Genomic DNA, 23,336 nt, shown 5'->3' on the forward strand with positions numbered 1-23,336 from the left:
GGCAGATGAAATTTAATGTGGATAAGTGCAAGGTGATGCATATAGGGAAAAATAACCCATGCTATAATTACACAATGTTGGGTTCCATATTAGATGCTACAACCCAAGAAAGAGATCTAGGCATCATAGTGGATAACACATTGAAATCGTTGGTTCAGTGTGCTGCGGCAGTCAAAAAAGCAAACAGAATGTTGGGAATTATTAGAAAGGGAATGGTGAATAAAATGGAAAATATCATAATGCGTCTGTATCGCTCCATGGTGAGACTGCACCTTGAATAGTGTGTACAATTCTGGTCGCCGCATCTCAAAAAAGATATAATTGCGATGGAGAAGGTACAGAGAAGGGCTACCAAAATGATGAGGAAAGACTAAAGAGTTTAGGACTTTTCAACTTGGAGAAGAGACGGCTGAGGGGGGATATGATAGAGATGTTTAAAATCATGAGAGGTCTAGAACGGGTAGATGTGAATCGGTTGTTTACTCTTTCGGATTATAGAAAGACTAGGGGGCACTCCATGAAGTTAGCATGGGGCACATTTAAAACTAATCAGAGAAAGTTCTTCTTTACTCAACGCAAAATTAAACTCTGGAATTTGTTGTCAGAGGATGTGGTTAGTGCAGTTAGTATAGCTGTGTTTAAAAAAGGACTGTTGAAATGTGAGCAAATAAGGTAACAGGTAGAGATGTGTTTTTTTTTTCATCGGGCCCGATCGCGGTTTTGTTTATCGGCTGCGCCTGAGCCGATAAACAAAAAACCCACCCCAACCCTTTAAAACTAATCCCTTTGCTTCCCCCACCCTCCTGACCCCCCCCCGCCCGCAAAACATTTTACAGGTACCCGGTGGTCCAGTGGGGGTCCCGGGAGCGATCTCCCGCTCTCGTGCCGTCGGCTGCCACTAATAAAAATGGCGCCGATGGCCTTTGCCCTTACCATGTGACAGGGTATCCGTGCCATTGGCTGGCCCCTGTCACATGGAGGGAGCACTGGATGGCCGGCGCCAGCTAAAAATGGCGCGGGCCATCCAGTGCTCCTACCATGTGACCACCGGCCAGAGAACAGGAAAAGTTTCTTTCGGAGATTGTTCAGGGATATAATAAATTTGAGTTTACGCACGTTTTTTGAATGTGCACACATCCCCTCTCTTGGGAGCTTGATGTAATACTCAAATGAGCTGGTGTGCTAAAATGAACGTGCAATGGATAAATTGCACACCCATAGAGCGTGCATGGCATTGAGCATCCAGGAGAAGTGGCTGTGTGCAGGTAAGGAAAATGGATGCTTAATTTTTTTTTTAATTGTCATCAATGACATACCATACATCTTGAAAAACAGGAAAATATGTTGTACAATGTAACATAAAATAGGGCCTCATTTTCCAATAACACATTAGGGGGCATTACCAATGCAAATGAGGCTTCTTTCGTGCAGTGGGGAAACATCACATGCGGCAATGTTTTGAGAGAGAGAGAGAGAGAACCTTACTATAGTGCCTATGCCCTAGACAGGTATTTTAATCCCTATGGGAGGGCCACCTACTAACTCAGGGTGGGGATTAGGTATGAGCGTCGGGGGTTGGAGGGCCACTTTCGCATTCCACATGAGACCTACGGAAAGAACAGTGCTCTCCAGTGAAGATTTGCTGGCCGTCGGAGTGAGGAAACTCACTCCAAGAGGAGATTTGGGCAACGTTCTCTCCACCTAGCTTGCTGGATACTCTACCTGGGCAACAACAAGCTAGGTGGAAAGAATGTAGCCCAAATCTCTTCTTGGAGTGAGTTTCCTCACTCCGACGGCCAGCAAATCTTCACTAGAGACCACTGTTCTTTCCGTAGGTCTCATGTGGAATGCGAAAGTGGCCCCCAACCCCCGACGCTCATACCTAATCCCCACCCCGAGTTAGTAGGTGGCCCTCCCATAGGGATTAAAATACCTGTCTAGGGCATAGGCACTATAGTAAGGTTGTCTCTCTCTCTCTCTCTTTCTCTTTCTCTCCCTTTTACTGGCCCGCACACAATAAACTGGTTTCTGCTTTATATATGCTCCGCCCCCTGAATACTAATTTGCATTCGCATACCAAGGGAAAAGAAAACTTTAAGGAGTAGAGAGTTATTACGTTTTTTTACTGGGCATCTGTATCAGATGTTAATACCTGATTTTTATCCACTATAAACATTTTTAACTGAATTGGATCACAAAAGCCAAACTTTTGTCCTTTATAAGTGATCAAGCTTAAACATGGAAATTTAAAGTAAAAAGTGGCACCTAATGCAACCACTCTACTTTTCAAAGATAGAAAGGTCCTCCTCTTCGCCTGAGTGGTCCTTGCCACATCAGGGAAGATTTGGACTCGGTGACCACAAAATAAGATATCTCTGACAGAATTTTTTTTTTAAATGTTCTCCTTATCTTGTTCTACCACACAGGATATTATTAGAGTAGCTCTGTTGTTAATCAGGTTGACCGACTCTTCCAAGAAGGTCAATATACCTGGTGAAGATGAAGATGAGGCTTCCCTTACATTTTGTCCTCCCATTTCTTTGGAGGACTTTTTAGGCAAATAATATATTTTAGAGAGTTTAGGGATCTCCTCATCTTCATACAGCAGATTCTCTTTTAGAAATGTTTTGAACAATTCCCATGGAGATAAGAGACAAGTCATAGGGAAATTAACAATTCTTAAATTTCTTGCTCTTAATCAATTCTCCACATATTCTAAATCTTTACGAATAGTTAAACTGTCATTAATAAAGGCATTCTCAGAATTATGTATTAATTGCATTCTGTTAGTCATAGAAATCAACTCATTTTCACATTTAGCTATTTTCTTACCCTGTTCTTCAATTAAATTCCTGTTATCCTTAATCACAGTTAGTAGTGATTCATTCATTCATTCATTCATTCATTCATTCATTCAAATTATATTACCATCAAGTTTTAATATCTTTTCCCCTAAATCATCCAAGGTAACATTCCCCTGTAATACTACAGGGCTATAGTTACCTACAATACTAGGAGGTTGTTGTTGTGCATCTTGAATTACAGAAGTAACCAAGTTCTCGGTCCATTGAGAATTGGCCTGATTCCTAGGCCAGAGTCCCTTTGGGCCACACCTACCATAGTAGCAGCCATGTTGCTCGATGGAAATCCGACCGGCTGTAGGGGAGACTTCGGGTCCATGCCATTTTCCTAATCCTGTTCACAGCCACGGGTTAGGAAAAGGGAAGCTCATAAATTGAGCTTCCCTTTTCCTAATCTGAGCGCTGTCAAGTTATTTTTTTATGTTGCAACGTTCTGTGGTTTCTTCTGCTGCGTATCACAATGATATTAAGTAGGAGGAACCACAGAAATGCTGTATTTTTTGCTTTTCTGAGCATGGCTTGGGGTGCATCACAACAATACTAGCTCTGGGCTGGCGTTCATTTTTAAAGGTTAAAATGTGCGCGTTGGGCGCACATTTTTTTTTTTTTACATCGGAGGTACTAGATAATAGCCTCATCAACATGGCATTTGCATGTGATGAGCGCTATTAGCTATGCACATTTTGGACGTGTTAATCCTGATATTGCATTGGGTGTATGTCTAGCATCCAAACGTGCATCCAACTATGCGTCCAACCGCCATTTAGCGGCATGCTGAGCTCAGCGCCTAATTTTGCATTGGACCCAGTGTTCTTTGGTCTGCTCTGTCTGCTCCAGGTTCACTTCGTCCCTTTATGTCCCTGAATTGACAAGAGGAGAGGGATTGGATTAGGGGGGCAAGGGTTTTCTTTGCTCCCTGCTGTGGTTTGTGGCAGGGGATGTGTGGTAGGGGGTGAGGGGGTGCTGTAATAGGGAACAGAGCTGTTTTTCTTTGCTTTGTTCTTTCTATTCTCTGCACTAGGAGGGAAAAGGCTGGAGCAGCAAGCAGAGTGCTGTTCCCTGCTGAGTGAGATTCAGCACAGGAAATCTTCAGTTGGCCTGCTGCCCCCCCCATCCCCCCAAATTTTGCTGCCCTAGGCACAGGCCTAGTATGCTACTGGTAAATCCAGGCCTGCTTTCAAGCCCTCAAAACACAAATGTAAAAGAAACAATTTACATAAAGAACAGACTAACTGAAAGAGAAATTCCAGATATAAATCCACTAATCAAACAGGATCTGGAGTAGATGCAGGAAACATAGTGATCTTACTATCTAAAAACAACCTAAATTGACTAAACTCAAAAAAGGTATATCTGGGGGGATTCCAAGGAGGAGAGAGGAAGGCATCATCGTGAGCTCTCCCTATTTGTTTACCTGTGCCAGGGCCTTTCCAACTGAGGTAACTCAGCTGACTTCCATTCTGAGCCCCTGTCGCCCCAAATGATGGCCGTTGATGTCATCATCGGGTGACCATGGGCCCTTTAAATCCTGCAGTGGAGTAACATTTCATTGGGGATTCCAAGGAGGAGAGAGGAAAGTGTCATCATGATCTCTCCCTATTTATTTACCTGCACCAGGGGCTTTCCAACTGAGGTAACCCAGCTGACTTCCATTCTGAGCCCCTGTCGCCCCAAGTGCCAGCTGCTGACATCATCATCGGGCGACCACGGGCCCTTTAAATCCCACGGTGGAGCAGTGTACTGCTGCCACTGGTGCACCGCCAAAGCCGTGCACTCCAAAGGGGCTTGCGGCTTTGTCCGGCTTCATCTGACTTTGGCTGCTCGGCTGGGTGAGACTGATTCCTTTTTATTGATTCTTGGAACTTTTGGTGTTATGGGTAAGAAGAGGAAGGCTAAGATTATTACCTCCTCCCCTGCTTCCCTTGGCAATATTGGCCCAAGGGATGCTCATGTTAGCAGACATTACATTGCCAGAGGAGGACTGTATAGGGGACACCTTGATTGTCTCCTTAAGTCCTGGCAATGGCTCTATACCTTCCCAACCCCCAAGTATTACATTTGAGGAGATCTCCCCTGGATCTGAATCCATGAATCTGAGTGGGGGTTTCTTTGAGTCTTCTATGGTGAACTCTCCTACAATAGCCCATTCAGCTCTACATCCAGGAGGCGTATCTAGTGAGCGTCTCCCTGTGGACACTGGAAGTCTTCAAATGAATATGTCACACTAGATGATTTGTGGAGAATGCTAATGAAATTGGACTCTAATGTATGTCAGGTTAATACTCATCTCTCTTCTCTGGTTAATATTAAAAGAATATCAATTGAGGAACAAGGTAAAAAGTTAAATGAGTTAGAATCTTCTGTTAAGGTTTTGTCTTTAAAAATTCAGGGTATGCAAAATGTTGAAAACATGCATATTAGCGATAGTTTAACATTACATGCAGAAATGGAAAATATTGAGAATTTAATGAGATCAAAACTTTTGCAATATTTTAATTTTTCACTTGCGAGATTACTGTCACCTTATGTGATGTTTAAAATATTTCTTAAATAAATACTCTTATTTGAAGAGAATAAGATTCCTCTTATTTAAAAAATCTATTTTTCTAGTCAACCTAGTAAGATGTTTGGTATGCAAAGTGAGGCTAACGAGAATAGTCCTGGTATCTCTACCTTTCTAAGAGAGTCTTTGGATGTTATCAATGAGAGAGCTACATTGTTTGTTTCCTTTTCCTTGGAAAGAGATAAAGAATTGGTCTTTGAGAATTTTTTTAAAAACAAAGATATGCTATTTTGTGGATAGAAAATTAATATTTTTCCTGATGTCTCCAGATCTACTCAAGTCCGAAGGAGACATTTCCTGACCTTGAGGAGTAGAGTTTTGGCTATTGGTGTGACTTTTTATTTAAAATTTCCTTGTAGATGCTTTATAACTTTTCAAGTTAAGAAATTTATATTTTCTGACCCAACTCATCTTGAGACCATTTTTGGTAGATAAATCTGAGATAAAAATAAGTCCTTCAGTAGCACTTAATTTAGAACCATAACTGATTTTCTTCCTCTCTCCTGAGTTAATTGTGTTTTTTCCTGGATATTTTCCTTAATTATCCCCCATTTATTATATGACTCTTGTGAAGTAGTATGTATATTGGTTAGATATTTCCTCAAATTATGTGTACTGTACACACGTTTTCTTTTATATTTCTTAATCTTTGTGAATAAAAAGCCTAATAAAGAAAAAATAAAAAAGATGTATCTGCTGCCAGCTAACTTGATTATACATTTAGCAGGATATCTTAAAAAAAAAAATTCCACCCAACACTGTATCATGCAGCTGGCGAAAAGATTTCTTCCTATTCTGAATTTGCTTGCAAATGTCTAGAAAAATCCAAACCCTCTGATCCATTTAAAAAAATCTTTATTACTGAAAAACAATCTCATTATCAGGATTTTCTTTTATCAGAAGTGTATGAAATCAACAAAATCACAGGATCTTTCACCACTTCTGTTCACTGCTCAAGAAAACTGATTAAATTAATATTTCCAGATGAAACAAGGGAAATACTTTACTTATTTATTTGATTTTTATATTCTGCTTTTTGACACTTCAAAGCAGATTATATTCAGGTACTGTATGTATTTCCCTATATCCAATGGGGTAGATTTACAAAAAATGCGCGTTTGCGTACTTTTGTTGGCACACCAGTCGCAAACAAAAGTACGCTGGATTTTAGTAGATACGCGCGTAGCCGCGCGTATCTGCTAAAATCCAGGATCGGCGCGCGCAAGGCTGCCGATTTTGTGCAGCCGGCGCGCGCCAAAGCCGCGCAGCCTGCCTCCATTCCCTCCTAGGCCGCTCCGAAATCGGAGCGGCCTCGGAGGGAACTCGCTTTCGCCCCTCCCCTCACCTTCCCCTCCCTTCCTCTATCTAACCCACCCCCCCGGCCCTATCTAAACCCCCCCTACCTTTGTCGGGGGATTTACGCCTCCCAGAGGGAGGCGTAAATCCCCGCGCGCCAGCGGGCCGCTAGCGCGCCGAGACGCAACCCGGGGGTGGTTCCGGAGGGTGCGGCCATGCCCCCGGACCGCCCCGGGCCGAAACCACGCCCCCGGGCCCGCCCCCGAAACGCCGCGTCCCGCCCCAAAAACGCCGTGCCGATCGGCCCCACCCCCGACACGCCCCGACACGCCCCCCTCGAAAAACCCTGGGACTTACGCGAGTCCCGGGGCTCTGCGCGCGCCGGCAGGCCTATGGAAAATAGGCGCGCCGGCGCGCAAGGCCCTGCTCGCGTAAATCCGCCCGGATTTACACGAGCAGGGCTTTTAAAATCCGCCCCACAGGGTTTATAATCTAAGGGGCCGATGCCAAAAAAACGCATGCTGAAAATGGGCGCTCGTATTAAGCGCCCATTTTCCTAATGTGCGTGCAGCCACATCCCTGTGCACCCCGATACAATATGTAAATGAGTGTCAGCATAAAAAAGGGCATGCTATAGGAGAGTGTGTATCTCTGGGGCTCAAAAAAGATTATTGCATTGGGTGCCTACCATTGCAATGGGTCAATTGATCAATATGAGTGTTCAATTTGATCATGCTTGCTTTGGTTATTTTGCTGAGGTGCTGATTTCTCATGCTGCAGTTTATTAATATGTATAAGAAGCCTATTGCTATAGGCATCTAAATTGTGTGGTCATAAGAAATGCATGCTTCTTTTTGAACATTTATTTTTGCCACTGCAAGCAGTAAATTCAAAAGCTGGGATAATACTAAAGAGGAGGACACATTTATTGCAACACAGCGGACCGTATTTTGTAATGTATCTCATGATCCCTTGCCTGCAAGTTGACTTTACCTCTGGGGCTGGGGTTACATTTCCCATGTTACAAAGTGTGTGTTGGGTGTCCAGCACTTTCCTGCATTGGGTGATAACAGCTAATGTCCTCATCTATATGGAATTTGCATGCATTGCATACTATCAGGTTTGCATGTGTTAGGGTATACCTTTTGGACACACTAATCTCCTTACTGCATTGGGTGTTAGTCTTGCATGCTCAACCACATATAAACCTGTGTGCTAGGCTGGGTGTACTTTATTGTATCAGCTCCTAAACTCGTACGCAAGGCAACAGGGTGTAAAGTGACTTGCCCAAGATCACAAAGAGTGGCAGTGCGGTTTGAACTCTGTACTTCTTCACGATTCTCCTGTCTTCAGCCAGCCCCGACCTTCGGACTCCACCGGATCTCCTAAGTCCCAGCGACCCGGACCCCTAAGGGCTCCTCCTGGGGGGGTCTCGGTGAAGGTACAGAGAAGGGCTACCAAAATGGTAAGGGGAATGGAACAACTCCCCTATGAGGAAAGACTAAAGAGGTTAGGACTTTTCAGCTTGGAGAAGAGACGACTGAGGGGGGATATGAATAGAGGTGTTTAAAATCATGAGAGGTCTAGAACGGGTAGATGTGAATCGGTTATTTACTCTTTCGGATAGTAGAAAGACTAGGGGGCACTCCATGAAGTTAGCATGGGGCACATTTAAAACTAATCGGAGAAAGTTCTTTTTTACTCAACGCACAATTAAACTCTGGAATTTGTTGCCAGAGGATGTGGTTAGTGCAGTTAGTATAGCTGTGTTTAAAAAAGGATTGGATAAGATCTTGGAGGAGAAATCCATTACCTGTTATTAAGTTCACCTAGAGAATAGCCACTGCCATTAGCAATGGTAACATGGAATAGACTTAGTTTTTGGGTACTTGCCAGGTTCTTGTGGCCTGGATTGGCCACTGTTGGAAACAGGATGCTGGGCTTGATGGACCCTTGGTCTGACCCAGTATGGCATTTTCTTATGTTCTTATGTTCTTCCTAGTTTGCAGTCTGCTGCTCTAACCAATATGCTATTCCTCCACTCTAATAGCCAACTCTTTATTATCTTGTCTCTTAAAATGTAAATAAAAATCCTTTGTCAGGCAGGGTAATGACTCATCCAAAATACATAGTACTTCTTTCATATATTTTTTAATCAATTCATTAGGACCATTAAGAGGAGATCTAGGAAAATGAAGTATACAAAGATTAGACGTCCTTCACCTGTTCTCAAAGATTTCCAAACTTCTATGTATAATGGTGCTAACTTTTAACTGACACAACTCTAAAAGCTCAAGACACCAGTTTCTGGGATTCCAAATCTTTGATCTTCTTATCATTGCCTTAAAGACCCAGATGAGGCAATCTTCTTTATTATAAGCTTAAACTAGTAAAACCACTAAAGAAAATTTTGCCTATAGTCTTGTTTGGATCAGTTCTTCAAGAAATGTTTAATGGATGTCTGGACTAAGCATCTTAGAATGCTTCAACTGGTCCATTTACTGATAGGATCTAGACCTTATGATCATATTATCCCCCCGTACTGTGCAGAATTCATTGGTTCCTGGTTAGAAAGAGAATAACATTCAAGATATTTGTACTTGTGCATAAATATTAGTACTTGTACTCTTTGGCTAACAGCTTGCAGATGTATAATCCACAATGAATGCTTTGTTTGTCCAGTACTAATTTGTTGACAGACCTGACAGTTCCTTCGGGAAGGGATTTCAAACTGCAAACAACTTGCTCTCATGCTTTTTCATACTATGTGCCAGTGCTTTGGATTCATTGTCGTTAATGCTGCTGAGAGAGAAAGATAATAAGAATGTTTAGAAAACAGGTGAAAGCATTGTTTACTGAAATATTTGGGGTGGTAGTATAACCTATGTAAAGTTGAGTATTGTTTTAATGTAATGTATATTTTGATTATTATATATGTATATCCTTTATAATCCATGATGAACACATATAGGAAGTTATGGGCTATAAGTTTTTTAATAAATAAATAAAATGTTCCGCTGTGACAGACTGAACAGCAGATGTTTGATCCTTAACTAACTCCACAGAAAGCATTTCATAAAATCCCTCTTGAGGGAATTGTTACGTGCCCCGCCCGCGGCCGTCCCGCGGACGGGACCGCTCACCTGCATAGTTCCTCAGAGGGTCCCTGGATGACCTCCCTCGCGGTAGTTGCTAGCCCAGCTAGGCCCCGGCGTCCCGCGACGGCAGTCGTCGGGCCTTCCTCTGTGCGCCGGGCCTCATGCCGAGGTTCGGCGTCTCCTGCCATGCTAGCCATGTCCCTATGCGTGCGCGCGCGCGGACTGCCCGGATACTTGTAGGGCCGAGGGCGGGTCTTGGTACCGCTGTGCACCCTGATTGATCTAACAATATAAGGAAGTTCCTGTCTCCACTTCCTTGCCTTGGCAATCGGGTCGGCTTGTATGCTTGCTAGATTGTCTCTGCGCTTGTTCCTAGTCTCATTCCAGGATCCTTCTGTTCCAGTTCCGTTCCTGACTTGTTCCTGCATCCACGTTCCTGAGTCCTGCCTGTTCCTGTGTTCATCTGTCTGTCTACCCTCGGACTGTCTTTCTGGTACTGACCTCAGCTTACTCCTGACCTGCCTGCCTGCCTGCTGCCTGCCTATGACCTCTGCTAGTTCCTGACCTAGCTGCCTGCCTGCCGCCTGTCTACGACCTCAGCTAGTGCCTGACTTGCCTGTCTGTCTCCACCTGCCTCAAGACCTCAGCCTGCTCCAGACTGCCGCCTGCCTCTAGACCTCTGCTTGCCTCTGACTTTGTCTGACCTCTTGTATCTGACCCTTGCTTCATTGACCACTCCTCGGACTGACTTAAGGACATTGACCTTTCGCCTGTCTGACCTCACCTCCAGATTCTGTCTCTATTCCTCGCCTTGTCATCACCAACTCTGTTCTGGTTCTCCCTGCTCCAGCTCGAACCCGACCGTACTCCTTCTGTGTCTGTGGGCACGCTGGACTTCTACTCTCCCAGGAGACCCTTCGAGGCCCACCTAAGTCCAAACGGCCCAGGTCCCTATGAAGTCCTCCTCCCGGGGGGATCTCAGGCTTCCAGTGGTGAAGCTCTACCTAGCCTCTATCTCCTCCAGTGCTCCGCCCCCTTTCAGGAGCCATTCCATCCTTGCCCCAGGACAAGGGTCCACCGCCGACTGCAACAAGAATCTTCAGGAAACTAAAAAATAATGGGATAGGATGTGAGGTCTTACAGTGGAAATGGAAAATAAAGAGTAGAACTACATGGTCAGCTTTCTCAATGAAAAGAGTTAAATTGTGGAGTGCCTCAAGGGTCCGTACTGAAAACGGTATTTAATTTATTCATTAATGACTGGAAAAGAGAGCAATGAGTGAGAGGATCAAATCTGCAGATGACACAACAATATTTATTGATTTGTTACATTTGTAATCTGTAATATCCAATATTGTTGATCTATGCTGTTTACAATGCAAACCATATATAAACTTTTATCATACCACAAAGAATTTACAGTACTTAACTTTTCATATTATACTCCATAAGCTTATTTAAAAAGATCCTTTTTAAAAATGTTCCTAAAAAAGTTCAACTCCTCCATTTTCCTCAAATCATTAGAAATTTTATTCCACATCTTAGGGCCTTTAATAGAAAAAGGTGTATTTCACGTTTCCTGATATTTATAATCCTTAAAATTTGGTTCCTTTAAAAGATTTTGTACCAAAGAATGTTTTTAAATACAAACAGACTGAGAGGAGCTGCAGAAGGACCTCGCCAGGCTTTACAACTAAGCATCTAAATGGCTGATGAAATGTAAAGTAAATAGTGCAAAGTGATAAGCATAGGGACAAATATCCTAGCTACACAATACTGTGTTCTCTATTAGGAGTCATCACCTAGGAAAAGGATCTTAGTGTCATTGTGGACAATATGTTGAAACCCTCAGCTCAGGGTGTGGCAATGGTTACAAAAGCAAATAGAATATTAGGAATTACTCAGAAAAACAAAACAAACTATTAGAATGCCCCTGTATTGATCTGTTGTGCAACCACACTTTGAGTATTGCATTCAATTCTGGTCACCTCATCTCAAAAAAGATATGGCGGAATCAGAAAAGATACAGAGAAGGGCAGCAAAAATGATAAAGGAGATGGAAACGCTTCCTTATGACTAAATAGGTTAGGGCTGAGATGGCTAAAAGGTGATATAATAGAGGTTTATAAAATTTTGAGTGGGGTGTAACAGATTAATAGGAAATGGTTATTTACTCTTTCAGACAGAACAAAGACTAGAGAACACTCCATAATACTCATTAGCAGCAGATTTTATACAGTTTGGAGAACATATATTTTCACTCAACACACAATCAAGCTATGAAAGTTGCAATGCATCTGCATACTTCTCCCAACTACTTTGGTGCAATTCAGAGGACATTTTAAACCATTTATGCTTTCACTAGCTGGCCAGGAGGTGTGTGTCTTAGCATTGCCTCAGAACAATACAATATTCTCTCTCTTTACTTCCTATGGATCCACTACATCTACTCTTCCTTATGCTAATCCCTCCATTCTTATTCCTTGCTGCCAGCCACTACTAACATCAAGGTAACTATAACCAGACTCTACATTCTTCCTCTCATCCTGTCATCTCCACTCTCCCTGAAAAGATTTCATTCTCATTACTGTTGTTACACCTATACCTCTCCTCCTCCTCTCAGCTGAGGTTATCAATCCAAACCTTGGCCTTTCAAGGCAAATATTAGGGATGTGCAGAGCAAAATTTTATGTTCATATTTTTTATGTCCGAAAGGGGGTCCCACTTGCGGCCAATATGGACATAAAAAAAATCCAATGAGTTGGGTATATGTACATATGTGCAAAAAAAAAAATTAAACCCCCTCACCCTCCTTAATCCCCCCCCCAGACTTACCACAACTCCCTGGTGATCGAGCGAGGAGTGAGGACGTCATTTCTGCAATCCTTGGCGAGAAGCATGTGACGTCGGTGGCACGTCGAGTGACGCGGCGTCACGTGATTCCCGGCTCGTTCGCGCCGGACGGCTCGTTCGGCCCAAAAAGAACTTTTGGCCAGCTTGGGGGGGCCTCCTGACCCCCCCAAGCTGGCCAAAAGTTCTTTTTGGGCCGAACGAGCCGTCCAGCGCGAACGAGCCGGGAATCACGTGGCGCCGCGTCACTCAGACGCGACGTCACGTGATTCCCGGCAAGTTCGCGCCGGACGGCTCGTTCGGCCCAAAAAGAACTTTTGGCCAGCTTGGGGGGGCCTCCTGACCCCCTCAAGCTGGCCAAAAGTTCTTTTTGGGCCGAACGAGCCGTCCGGCGCGAACTTGCCGGGAATCACGTGACGTCGGCGTCACGTGATTCCCGGCTTGTTCGCGCCGAACGAGCCGTCCGGCGTGAACTTGCCGGGAATCACGTGATGTCGCGTCTGAGTGACGCGGCGCCACGTGATTCCCGGCTCGTTCGCGCCGGACGGCTCGTTCGGCCCAAAAAGAACTTTTGGCCAGCTTGGGGGGGTCAGGAGGCCCCCCCAAGCTGGCCAAAAGTTCTTTTTGGGCCGAACGAGCCGTCCGGCGCGAACGAGCCGGGAATCACGTGACGCCGGCGTCACTCGACGTGCCGCCGACGTCACATGCTTCTCGCCAAGGATTGCAGAAATGGCGTCCTCACTCCTCGCTCCATCACCAGGGAGTTGTGGTAAGTCGGGGGGGGGGGGATTAAGGAGGGTGAGGGGGTTTATATTTTTATTTTGGCTCAACAATCGCGATTTCCCACATATCGAACATATCTATGTTCGATATGTGGGAAATCCGATCGTTTATGTCGAATCAATTTTTTAAGTAAAAAAAAAATATGAGTTGCGTTTTACTAATGCGGTCAATCCGAATGCACACCCCTAGCAAATATCATACTATATGATTATGTGCATCATCAAACCATTATCCATCCAGTCTTAACTCTATCCCCATCCTCCCTTCCTTCTTTTCTCGCTTTCTCATGTTCACCGTGGAATGCCCACATTGTTTCAACAGGCTGGCCTACATTCATGATCTATTTATCTTTCATATTCTTCATTGTCCCACCTTGACTGAAATTTGACTTTTCCCTGAGGACTCTACTTCAGCTACTGTTATTTGTCATGGAGGTTATCTTTTTTCCCATATACCTCGCACAGTAGGCTACAGTGGTGGTGTTGGACTGTTGCTGTCCCCCTCTTCTAGGCTTCAACCACTTCTTCCATCTCAATCCTACTCCCCTTTTTTCCTTTGAAGCTCACTGCATCTACAGTTCATCCTATTACCTCTCCAGTTAGCTATCATTTATTGACCTTATAATAAGTCCCCCTTCTCCTTTCTCACTGAATTTGGCACCTGGCTTTCCTTACTTCTTGAACTATATTAACCTTCCCTTAATCTTGGTGACTTTAAGCTTCATGCTGATGACCCTTCTGACTCTTATGCTTCAAAGCTCTTTGCCTTAACCTCCTCATTTGTCCTCCACCTCTGCTCTACTGTCCCTATTAGCAGAATGGCAACTGCCTTGACCTAGTCCTGTCTTCCAACTGTTTTCTCTCAGACCTCTACATCTCAGTTCTTCCCCTCTCAGACCATCATCTGATAACTTTCACACTAAATCACCCTTCCCCACATCCTTGTCCATTCATCACCAATACCTTGAGGAATTTCCAGGCAAGCAGCCATTATATCATCTCCATTAGCCTCATCTCTCCTGTCTTCCACTACATTGTTTGAATCAGTTGGAACTTCTTACAATACGGTAGTCTTCTCAGTTTCAGACTTGCCTGCCCCTCTCCTTACCTGTCCTCTAAAGCACACCAAACTCAAGCTGTCGCTCACTCCAAGAACTTGCTTCCTATATTCTTGTGCCCACTCTGTAGAGCATCTCTAACTAAACTTCTGTGCCATGCTGACTTCATACATTTAAATTCATGCTGACTCCTTCCAGTCTGCTATTGCACTTGCCAAGCAAAATTTCTGACAAACTCACTTGCCTCCAACTTTCACCGGCTCTTTGTCATTCTCAGTTCCTTCCTCATACTGATTTTTCCTCCCACTTCCCCTTCACTCTTTGCCCAGAAGACTATGGCTGACTATTTCTATGACAAGATTCTCAAAATTTAGTCTTGAGTTCTCAACCAGGTAACATCTATTGCCCTCCCCCACTTCATCTTCTCTTCTCAAAAAACCCTCATTGGATCCTACCTGTTCTGTTAACCATTTTCCTATCTCCCTCCTCCTTTTTGCATCTAAATTACTTGAATATAGTGTTCACCTCTGCTGACTTGAATTTCTTTCATCTCAACCCATTCTCTATCCATTCCAGTCTGGTTTTTGCCCTCTACATTCCACAGATACAATCCTTGCCAAAGTCTCCAATGACCTGTTAATGGCTAAAACCATAGGCCTTTAGTGAATCCTTATACTTCGTTTGACACTACATTTGATACTAACCACTGCTTTGGTACTGTTGAGCTCCACTTACTCCTTGATACTCTGTAGTCTCTTGGATTTCAGGTCTCTGTCCTGTCTTGGTTCTCTTCTTACTTGTTCTCTTACACTTTTAGTGTGTCCTCTGGGAGAGGCTCCTCTTCTATGATCTCATGATCAACTGGCCTGCTTTAGTGTTCTGTCCTGGGCCTTCTCCTCTTCTCTCTATGTACCAGATCCAACAATACCATCTTTATTCTGATGACTTCTAGTTAAACCTCTCTACATTGAAAATTTCATCAGGAAATCAGTCTTAAGTATCATCCTTGTTATCCGACATTGCTTTCTAGATGTCACACCACCACCTTAAACCTAACATGGCCAAGACAGAAATCCTCATCTTTCCCCCAACACACTTTCCCTCTTCCCCCTTTCTCTATTTCTGTGGATAATAGTCATGATCCCAATCCTTTTAGCCCATAACCTTGGGGGCATATTTAACTCCTCTCTCTCATTCTCTACATATATCCAAAACATTGCTAAAATATGCCATTTCTTTCTCTATACTATAAAAAAAAGCTGTCCCTTCCTTTCTGAATTCTCTATCAGAGCCCTTAACCATTCTCTCATCCCATTTAGACTACTGTAATCTGCTCCTCACAAGTTTACCAGTAAACCATCTCACTCTACTACAATCTATCGAAAACTCAGTCATGTAACTTATCTTTCACCAAAGTTGTACACACATATAACCCCTCATCTCAAGTTACTATTGTGGCACTAGATGGCATAAGGATAACATACTTTACTTGATTCTGTGTTTTAACTGGGAGGTGAAAAGGTTATTCTGTGTGCTAACATGGGGAAACTTCCAGAGTGCTGGGTCAAAGGCAGTCCAAGTAGGTGTGTACCAGAGGTATGAATGGCAATGTGACTGTAACCTATAGGTGAATACATTTCAGAGGTATATAACAGAGTGGTTGATGTGTGCAAAAGGGCTGGTCATCTAAGGAAAGGTCTCAAAGGGAAGAGTCTCTGAAGAAGCCAAGCGAAGCCAGGGAGTTTGGGGAAAGATTTGAAATACCATCTCCCAATGGTGACCAAGGAGTAAAGAATTAGAGAGAGTGAAAGGAGAATTAATGGAAGAGCTTTCAGAAGCTTTCAAGAGTGAGAAGATACCAGAGAACTGTGCATCTGAGTCAGAGGTGAATGGTGCTCTCCCTTGTGGTACCACAAGAGAGTGAGAAAGAAGTGTGACGAGAAGCAGAGGTTTCCAACAAGCCTAAGATGTGAACTAGATGTGTGAAGAAAAAAACAAGAATCTTCAGAGAGGAATTGGTGCTTAGTGGTTGCCCTAAGGTAAGGAGTGGGTTGAGGAGAGAGTGTGCAGAGATCCTTTTGAAAGATAGAAAGGGTGAGACAGCCAGGATCACTGAAGACATGGGAAGGAGTAACTGCAGGTGTGTAAAGGAAAAGGAACCACAGGATGAGAAGAAAAAATGAGATTGTTTGTTTTAAGAACCTTATGACAAAAGGACTGGTTAAATGGAAATGAGAATGGGCTTTGACTCTATTTTGGGAGAGTACCTTCAGCCCAGTTTGGGCCCTGCAGAAGGTTCTGCCCTCCAGCTCACAAAGCCCTGAGAGACTCCAATGCTCCCTAGGGTTGGGAAAGTGACCCCCTTGGAAGGTGGGGTTACACTACATTTGCTCCCTATCTGTTTCTTTTTTTTTTTATTTTTTAATTTATGCCATTATTTATAATACAACACAAAGAAAACTTTGCTTTCAAATTGAAAAAAAGTTACAAACAGGAAAAATGTTACATCTAAATATGAATAGGTAATGAGACTTTCATTCTTTTCCTAAAGAAACATGGGGGGAGGGAGATATTAAAGCAACAGAGGAGTATACAATAGAAACTATTATCTTGTACATGCTCTCTGTTTAAACCATATCCTTCATTTAAATAGGCGAGCTTTGACTTGTTGGGGCAACAATTCTGGCATTTAAGAACTCCCTTAATTGTTCTGGATTATAGAAACAAAGATATTCCCAGAGTACTTTATTACACACTTCGCCGGATATCTCAATATGAAATTTGCACCCAGGGCCTGGGCCTCTGCTCGCATTGGGGTAGATTTTCAAATAGCGCGAATTGGCCTACTTTTGCTGGCGCATCAGGCGCAAGCAAAAGTAAGCTGGATTTTAGTAGATACGTGCGGAGCCGCGCGTATCTGCTAAAAACCTGGATCGGCGCGCGCAAGGCTATGGATTTTGTATAGCCGGCGTGCGCCGAGCCGCGCAGCCTACCCCCGTTCCCTCCGAGGCCGCTCCGAAATCGGAGCGGCCTCGGAGGGAACTTCCTTTTGCCCTCCCCTCACCTTCCCCTCCCTTCCCCTACCTAACCCACCCACCCGGCCCTGTCTAAGCCACCCCCTTACCTTTGTCGAGGGATTTACGCCAGCGGGCCTCTTGCGCGCCGGGACGCGACCTGGGGGCGGGTACGGAGGGCACGGCCACGGCCCCGGACCGCCCCGGGCCGTAGCCACGCCCCCGTACCCACCCCCAAAACGCTGCCGACACGCCCCGAAAACGCCGCTGCGCTCGGTCCCGCCCCCGACACGCCCCCTCCGAAAACCCCGGGACTTACGCGAGTCCCGGGGCTCTGCGCGCGCCGGTAGGCCTATGTAAAATAGGCTCACCGGCGCGCAGGGCCCTGCTCGCCTAAATCCGCCCGGATTTGGGCGGATTTAGGCGAGCAGGGCTCTGAAAATCCGCCCCATTGTTAGGAAATTTTTTTGGTGGAATTGAGTAACTCTAGAAAGATCAGGAAAAATACGAATTAACCCACCCAAATAAGGAACATTCATAGCTTTAAAATAATATCTCATTATTATTGCTCTATCATTCTCAGAGAAAAAAGAGACAAACAATACCGGTCTTTCCACTATTTCAAACCCAGAGTTCTCTAAATAATCTGTTAGGTTCTCAAATCCTCCAGTTTCCCCCAATGGGGATATCTGTATCTGGCTTTGTCTTTGTCTCAAGAATAATATCTTTTTTAGGGCTGGTATTTGGTTCTCTGGAATTTTCAGGACCTCTCTCAGGTACCTTTTAAAAGTTAGTATTGGTATCTTGCCAGCCACTTTGGGAAAATTCATAACTCTGATATTTAACTGTCTCAGAAAATTTTCCACTGACTCCATTCTCCGCTGGAAAATAGCTTGATTTTTCATACATTCTACATTCACACCAGACAGTTGTTTTAGGTCATTCCCAACCTGGGTTATGGCACTAGTTTGCTCTTCTACTTTCAATTTGATATTATTCTCTAATACAAGAAATTTCTGTGTGCTTTCTTCTGTTTCTTGAGTGAGTTCATTAAATACCTTTGTCATCCTCACAATCAAGTCCCAGAGTGATTCGATGGTTATCACTGCCGGTTTGACTATCTCCAGGGGGGTCTTCGAAGTTCTTGCTTCCTCTGTCTCTCCGGTTCCTGATATAACTCTTTGCGGTTGGCCTTGGGAACTCTCACCATTCCACACCAATCCTTCCGGGGTACTAAGGGAGGTCGAAGATCTCTCCCGGTCCAAGCAGCGGCGTTCTGGCCACCTGACAGAGGCGTCTGCAAGAGATTTCTCCCCGACGACTCTGCCGTCCCGGCGCTGCTTGGAGGAGGTGCATTCGGCTGTTCTCGCGGCTCTGGCGGGGTCAACGATATCTCCCCAGGTGATGCCGTGCCTCCTCCTGCCGACTCGCCAGCGGGGCTCGGTACCCCAATATTTGATATGGGAGTCGCATACTGTGATATAATCCGCTGTCCTGAGGGAAGTAAGGGTTCAGGTGGGTATACCCTTACTTTCCCTTTTCTCTTATGAGGCATAGTAATATCAAAGGTAATTGTTTTCTGAAGAAATTATGAGAAATCTCGGAGGCGTCCTCGTATGCGACCGTTCAGGGAGCCATCTTGAATCTCCTCCCCGCTCCCTATCTGTTTCTGCATACAGTTTAAGCCCCTGTAACTCACCTAGAAGAGCTTTCACTCTGCGGCTCCTCATTATCTCTCCTCTTATTCCTCTCACACTCCTCCTCATGAACTGAGTTCATAGGGCAAGTCACTCTTCTCTAAGCCCTTCTCCTCCACTGCCAACTTCTGATTCCATTCTTTTCACCGTGCAGGAACTCATTTTTACCTTGGACTAATTTTCTGAGCTGCTTCATCATGCTCTCTCTCTCTGGCATTATTCAAATCCAGCCTAAAACCCCACCTTTTTGAAGCTGCTTTTTAATCTAACATCTTATTATCCTGCGCACAGTCTTATTGAGTTTAACCAGTTTTTTGTTTTTTTTAAATAAATGAAATTCCCAAATTCTGTTTTGCTCTTGATTAGTTTGTAAACTTTACAGTGCAAGGACTGTCTTTTATGTGTTTTTGTAGAGTTTGGCACACGTTGAGTTGCATCTTAGAATAATAGAACATTTTCTATATTCTGCCTGTCATGATATTTCAAAGTGAATTACATTCAGTTACTGTATTTTGCTGTTCCCAGAAGGCTTGCAATGTAAATGTGTACCTGAAACAAAGGAGGGTGAAGTGACGTGCCCAAGGTCAGAAGGAGTAGCAGTGGGATTTTAACCCTGGCTTCCCACTCACTGCTCTAAGAATTAGGCTACTTCTCCATTCTGAATGAATAATAATAAATGGTAGTACTATTGAATGTTTCGCTGGAGGATGTGGTAAAGGCATCTAGCATAGCTGATTTTAAAAGGGTTTGGACAAGTTCCTGGAAGAAAAGTCCATAAGCCAGGTAGACGTCCTGGGAATGGGCAACAAGAAATGGATGAATTCTGAGATCTGCTGGGGACTTCCTAGGGATCTGGATTGGTCACTGTTGGAGACAGGATGCTGGGCTCAATGAACCCATAGTCTGACCCAGCATAGCACTTCTTAGGGGGATAAGGGGAGGAGAATGAGAAAGGGCTTGTGATAGGGAGGATGGGAGATTGGGAAGACTGAGGAAAGGGGTGTGAGAACATAAGAACATAAGGAATTTGAGAAGATCAGGAATCTTGGATAATTGAAGAAGCTAGAGAGGGAGAGAGGTTCTGGGATTGAGGAAGCAGAGGAGGGAGTAGGAGGGATTGGGGTGGGGGTGGGTTCAAGGATCAGGAAAGAAAGGAGAGGTTGGAAGGAAAAGAAGTTCTAAAATCTGAGATATAGAATCCGAGATCAAGGGAGGGGGTATCTGGGGAATTGAACTGCAGTGGTGGGGGCAGGAGGCAGGTGTATTTACCATGCTCCTGTCCTGCTTCCTTCCACATCCCCTCTTTAACCTCCCACCAAATCTGGCATAAACACGCATACACCCATTACTAATCCCTTCTTTCACATACACACACCAACACTGCACCCTTTCCTCCCTTCCCCTCTCTCACACACAAACACATGCCTCCCAGCTCATTTCCCTCCCTCTCTCCTCAGGCCAATGATCCCCCAGTTAGCCCCTCACAACCTCCCCAAATGATCTCCCTTTGCTCTAGGATTATTCCCTCCCCTCCTGTTGCTCAGTGACAGGAAGGGATGGGATGGATTAGGATGAAGAGCAGGAACCTCCTGTTCCCTGTATACTGCCTTGGAGGGGAGAAAGAGAGAAAATCAGGAAGCAGAGGGCTGTACTCTACTGAGTGCAATTCTGCACAGCTGCTCCCAGATCTTTGTTAGCCTTGGCTCAGGTCTAATGTGCCTATTGACAAATCCAGGTCAATATTCTTTACATCTCTATTACACAGCACACTTGGCATGATCGTTCCCTAGGCATGCAGGGATATCAGTAAGCAAGCAAGAGTCATTCATAACATCTATACCACTACATAGCTTCACTACAAACAATGAATTCTGAATTATATGTGCTAAGGTAAATATATATATTACTCACACTCCTTCCTCAGATCATACATCCAATACACCAAATTACTTTTAGCCGCTTATATATTTTCTATAATGCACAGCATTTTAGAACACAACCTATATTAAATAACTACAAACACAAGGATAAACAACATGTGAAAGATTTATTTTTAAATAAAAAATGAAAATATTTGAGGCACTTGATTGCAGGGCAGGCTCTTCTTTTGGCCTAAGGTTGGATATGCCTTAGGTGGCTTCCTGGTCTCATTGCGCTTGTTGCTTGGTAGACTGGGGCTCCCGGCTTATTCTTTTTAGGGGCCAATAATATCATTATAGAACTGTAAAAGAATGAGATAACAGAGAAAAATAGGAACTGAAACTCTACTTAAGAATAGAATTCATCTTAGAAAGACATTTTTTAATTGGAGAAGAATAACAAGATGCTAGAAAACGGGACAGGACTCAGGACATCTGAAAGTAAAAAAAAAAAAAAAAGAATTTCAATTATCACACCTTACTATACAGAAAAGAGGGAAAGGTAACTGAGTCTTACATTAGAGTGCATTTTTACTATCTAGAATTATTAATAGCATCCCCACTACCCAAAAGCAAAATATGGAAAATATATAAGGCATGACTGAACCTATCACTACAGAAAGGAAGCATAAGGACTGTTGCCAGGAAAATTGTGCCTCAGGCAAGGGTTACTACTGGCATCCCATCTCCCCAATGCACCCTCACCAGATGGCTGTGCAGCTCCTATGGTTGCCCCCACGTTGGGGCAGGCTGGGCTGCTACTGGCCAACCTAGGGAGTGTGCAGGCATGTTTGAGGGTTGGAGGACAGTGGAATATAAGGAAGGGGATTGGGCAGTCCATGGCTTACCCCTCTTTCTTCCATCTTACTGTGCGGTCCCTCCACCTTCCCATCTTGGTGCTCTGGGCAGGCTCCCTTCTTATCCTCCCATAGTGACAGCCCTGGAATGGTCAGGGAAATTGCACCATCTCAGTGTTAGGATACAATACAGACATCACAGCTAGGCTATCAAACAATCATGTTCTTCAAACAGTACATGAATCCACATTTGCAGCCACATACATACATTCCTAGAAGCACTGAAAATATTATTTTACAGCATGTATTCATTTCCTGCAGGAAAATAATCCTCCATATCTAACCTTCTAAACCTCTCTGATGTTCCAGGACAGCTTTGATTTGTGTGCTGCTTCTCATGATACTCAAAAGGGAGGATGAGGAGATGCCCTGGACATGCCTAGCTAGTAAATAAAATGTTGCACGTATAAGATATATGAACTGCATATGCAATCTCTACAAAAACAGATTGTTTGCAGTTCAAGTCTATATAAAAAATATACTGATTGAGGCTGGGTAGATACCTTCTTACTAGTCCAATGTTGATCTGGTAGCATCAGCTGGAAAAATAGCAGCACTCTCAGCTCCTGGCCTTGAAGCTATGCTGGCCCTGCCACAGTCTGTTTTGAAGACCATTCAATGAGAAAAATCATAAAATGGCAACATCTTGAGAGACTCATATATGACCACAGTGGTGGTATTTTAGAGTATCCTTTCCAAATAGTTGATATGATAAATTATAAGAAGGATAGGATGTGTGATCTGACTTCCTAAGCACTTGTTGGTCACTTTGAATGATAATAAATGTGCATGTGTGTAACTGAGTGAATGATTATCCTATTTCATGAGATTTTGCTGATAACTGGTCCTGTTCAGGAAAATATTTGGCTCTATATTAGATATAGAAGAGCTAATTATGAAATACTATTATTCTAGTAGCTTCTACCCAAGAGTGACATGAGACGTGGCATTAGTTTGCACTTTTTAGGCAGGAGAGTGTACTCATTTTATGGATGCTATGGTTTTCTGCAGTTGACCATTATATCCAACGCAGCTGTACTGTACATGAGAAATACTTTATTCCTATACTTATTGGTAGGTTCATAAAAGAACTGTAATAGTACACGCCAGTCTCCCAGGATAGCTATTGAACATGTTTGACCTGAAAACTGGCTTTCACTGGAGGCTTTGCCCTTGACTCTGACCAAAGTGTCAGTCAACTGCCTTGATTGGAAGGATAGACTATTGGGGTGTAGTATTTACAGTCTGAGGTGAACAGGAGGCAAAAGAAGAGCTGAAAATGCCAGGTGCTGCAGCTCAGATAGAATGTACTATGAGTTATTACTTCAGCTGATTCCAAGA

The 23,336-nt window shown here is 43.9% G+C and overlaps 1 protein-coding gene across 1 annotated transcript in view; it reads left to right on the top strand.

The window, feature by feature from the left end:
* The window catches only part of NMBR (neuromedin B receptor), a 146,207-nt gene that overhangs the window by 86,841 nt on the left and 36,030 nt on the right, over nt 1–23,336 (top strand). The window lies entirely within an intron of this gene.

The sequence above is a fragment of the Rhinatrema bivittatum genome, chromosome 3 (assembly GCF_901001135.1).
Source record: "Rhinatrema bivittatum chromosome 3, aRhiBiv1.1, whole genome shotgun sequence".
Taxonomy (NCBI): Eukaryota; Metazoa; Chordata; class Amphibia; order Gymnophiona; family Rhinatrematidae; genus Rhinatrema; species Rhinatrema bivittatum.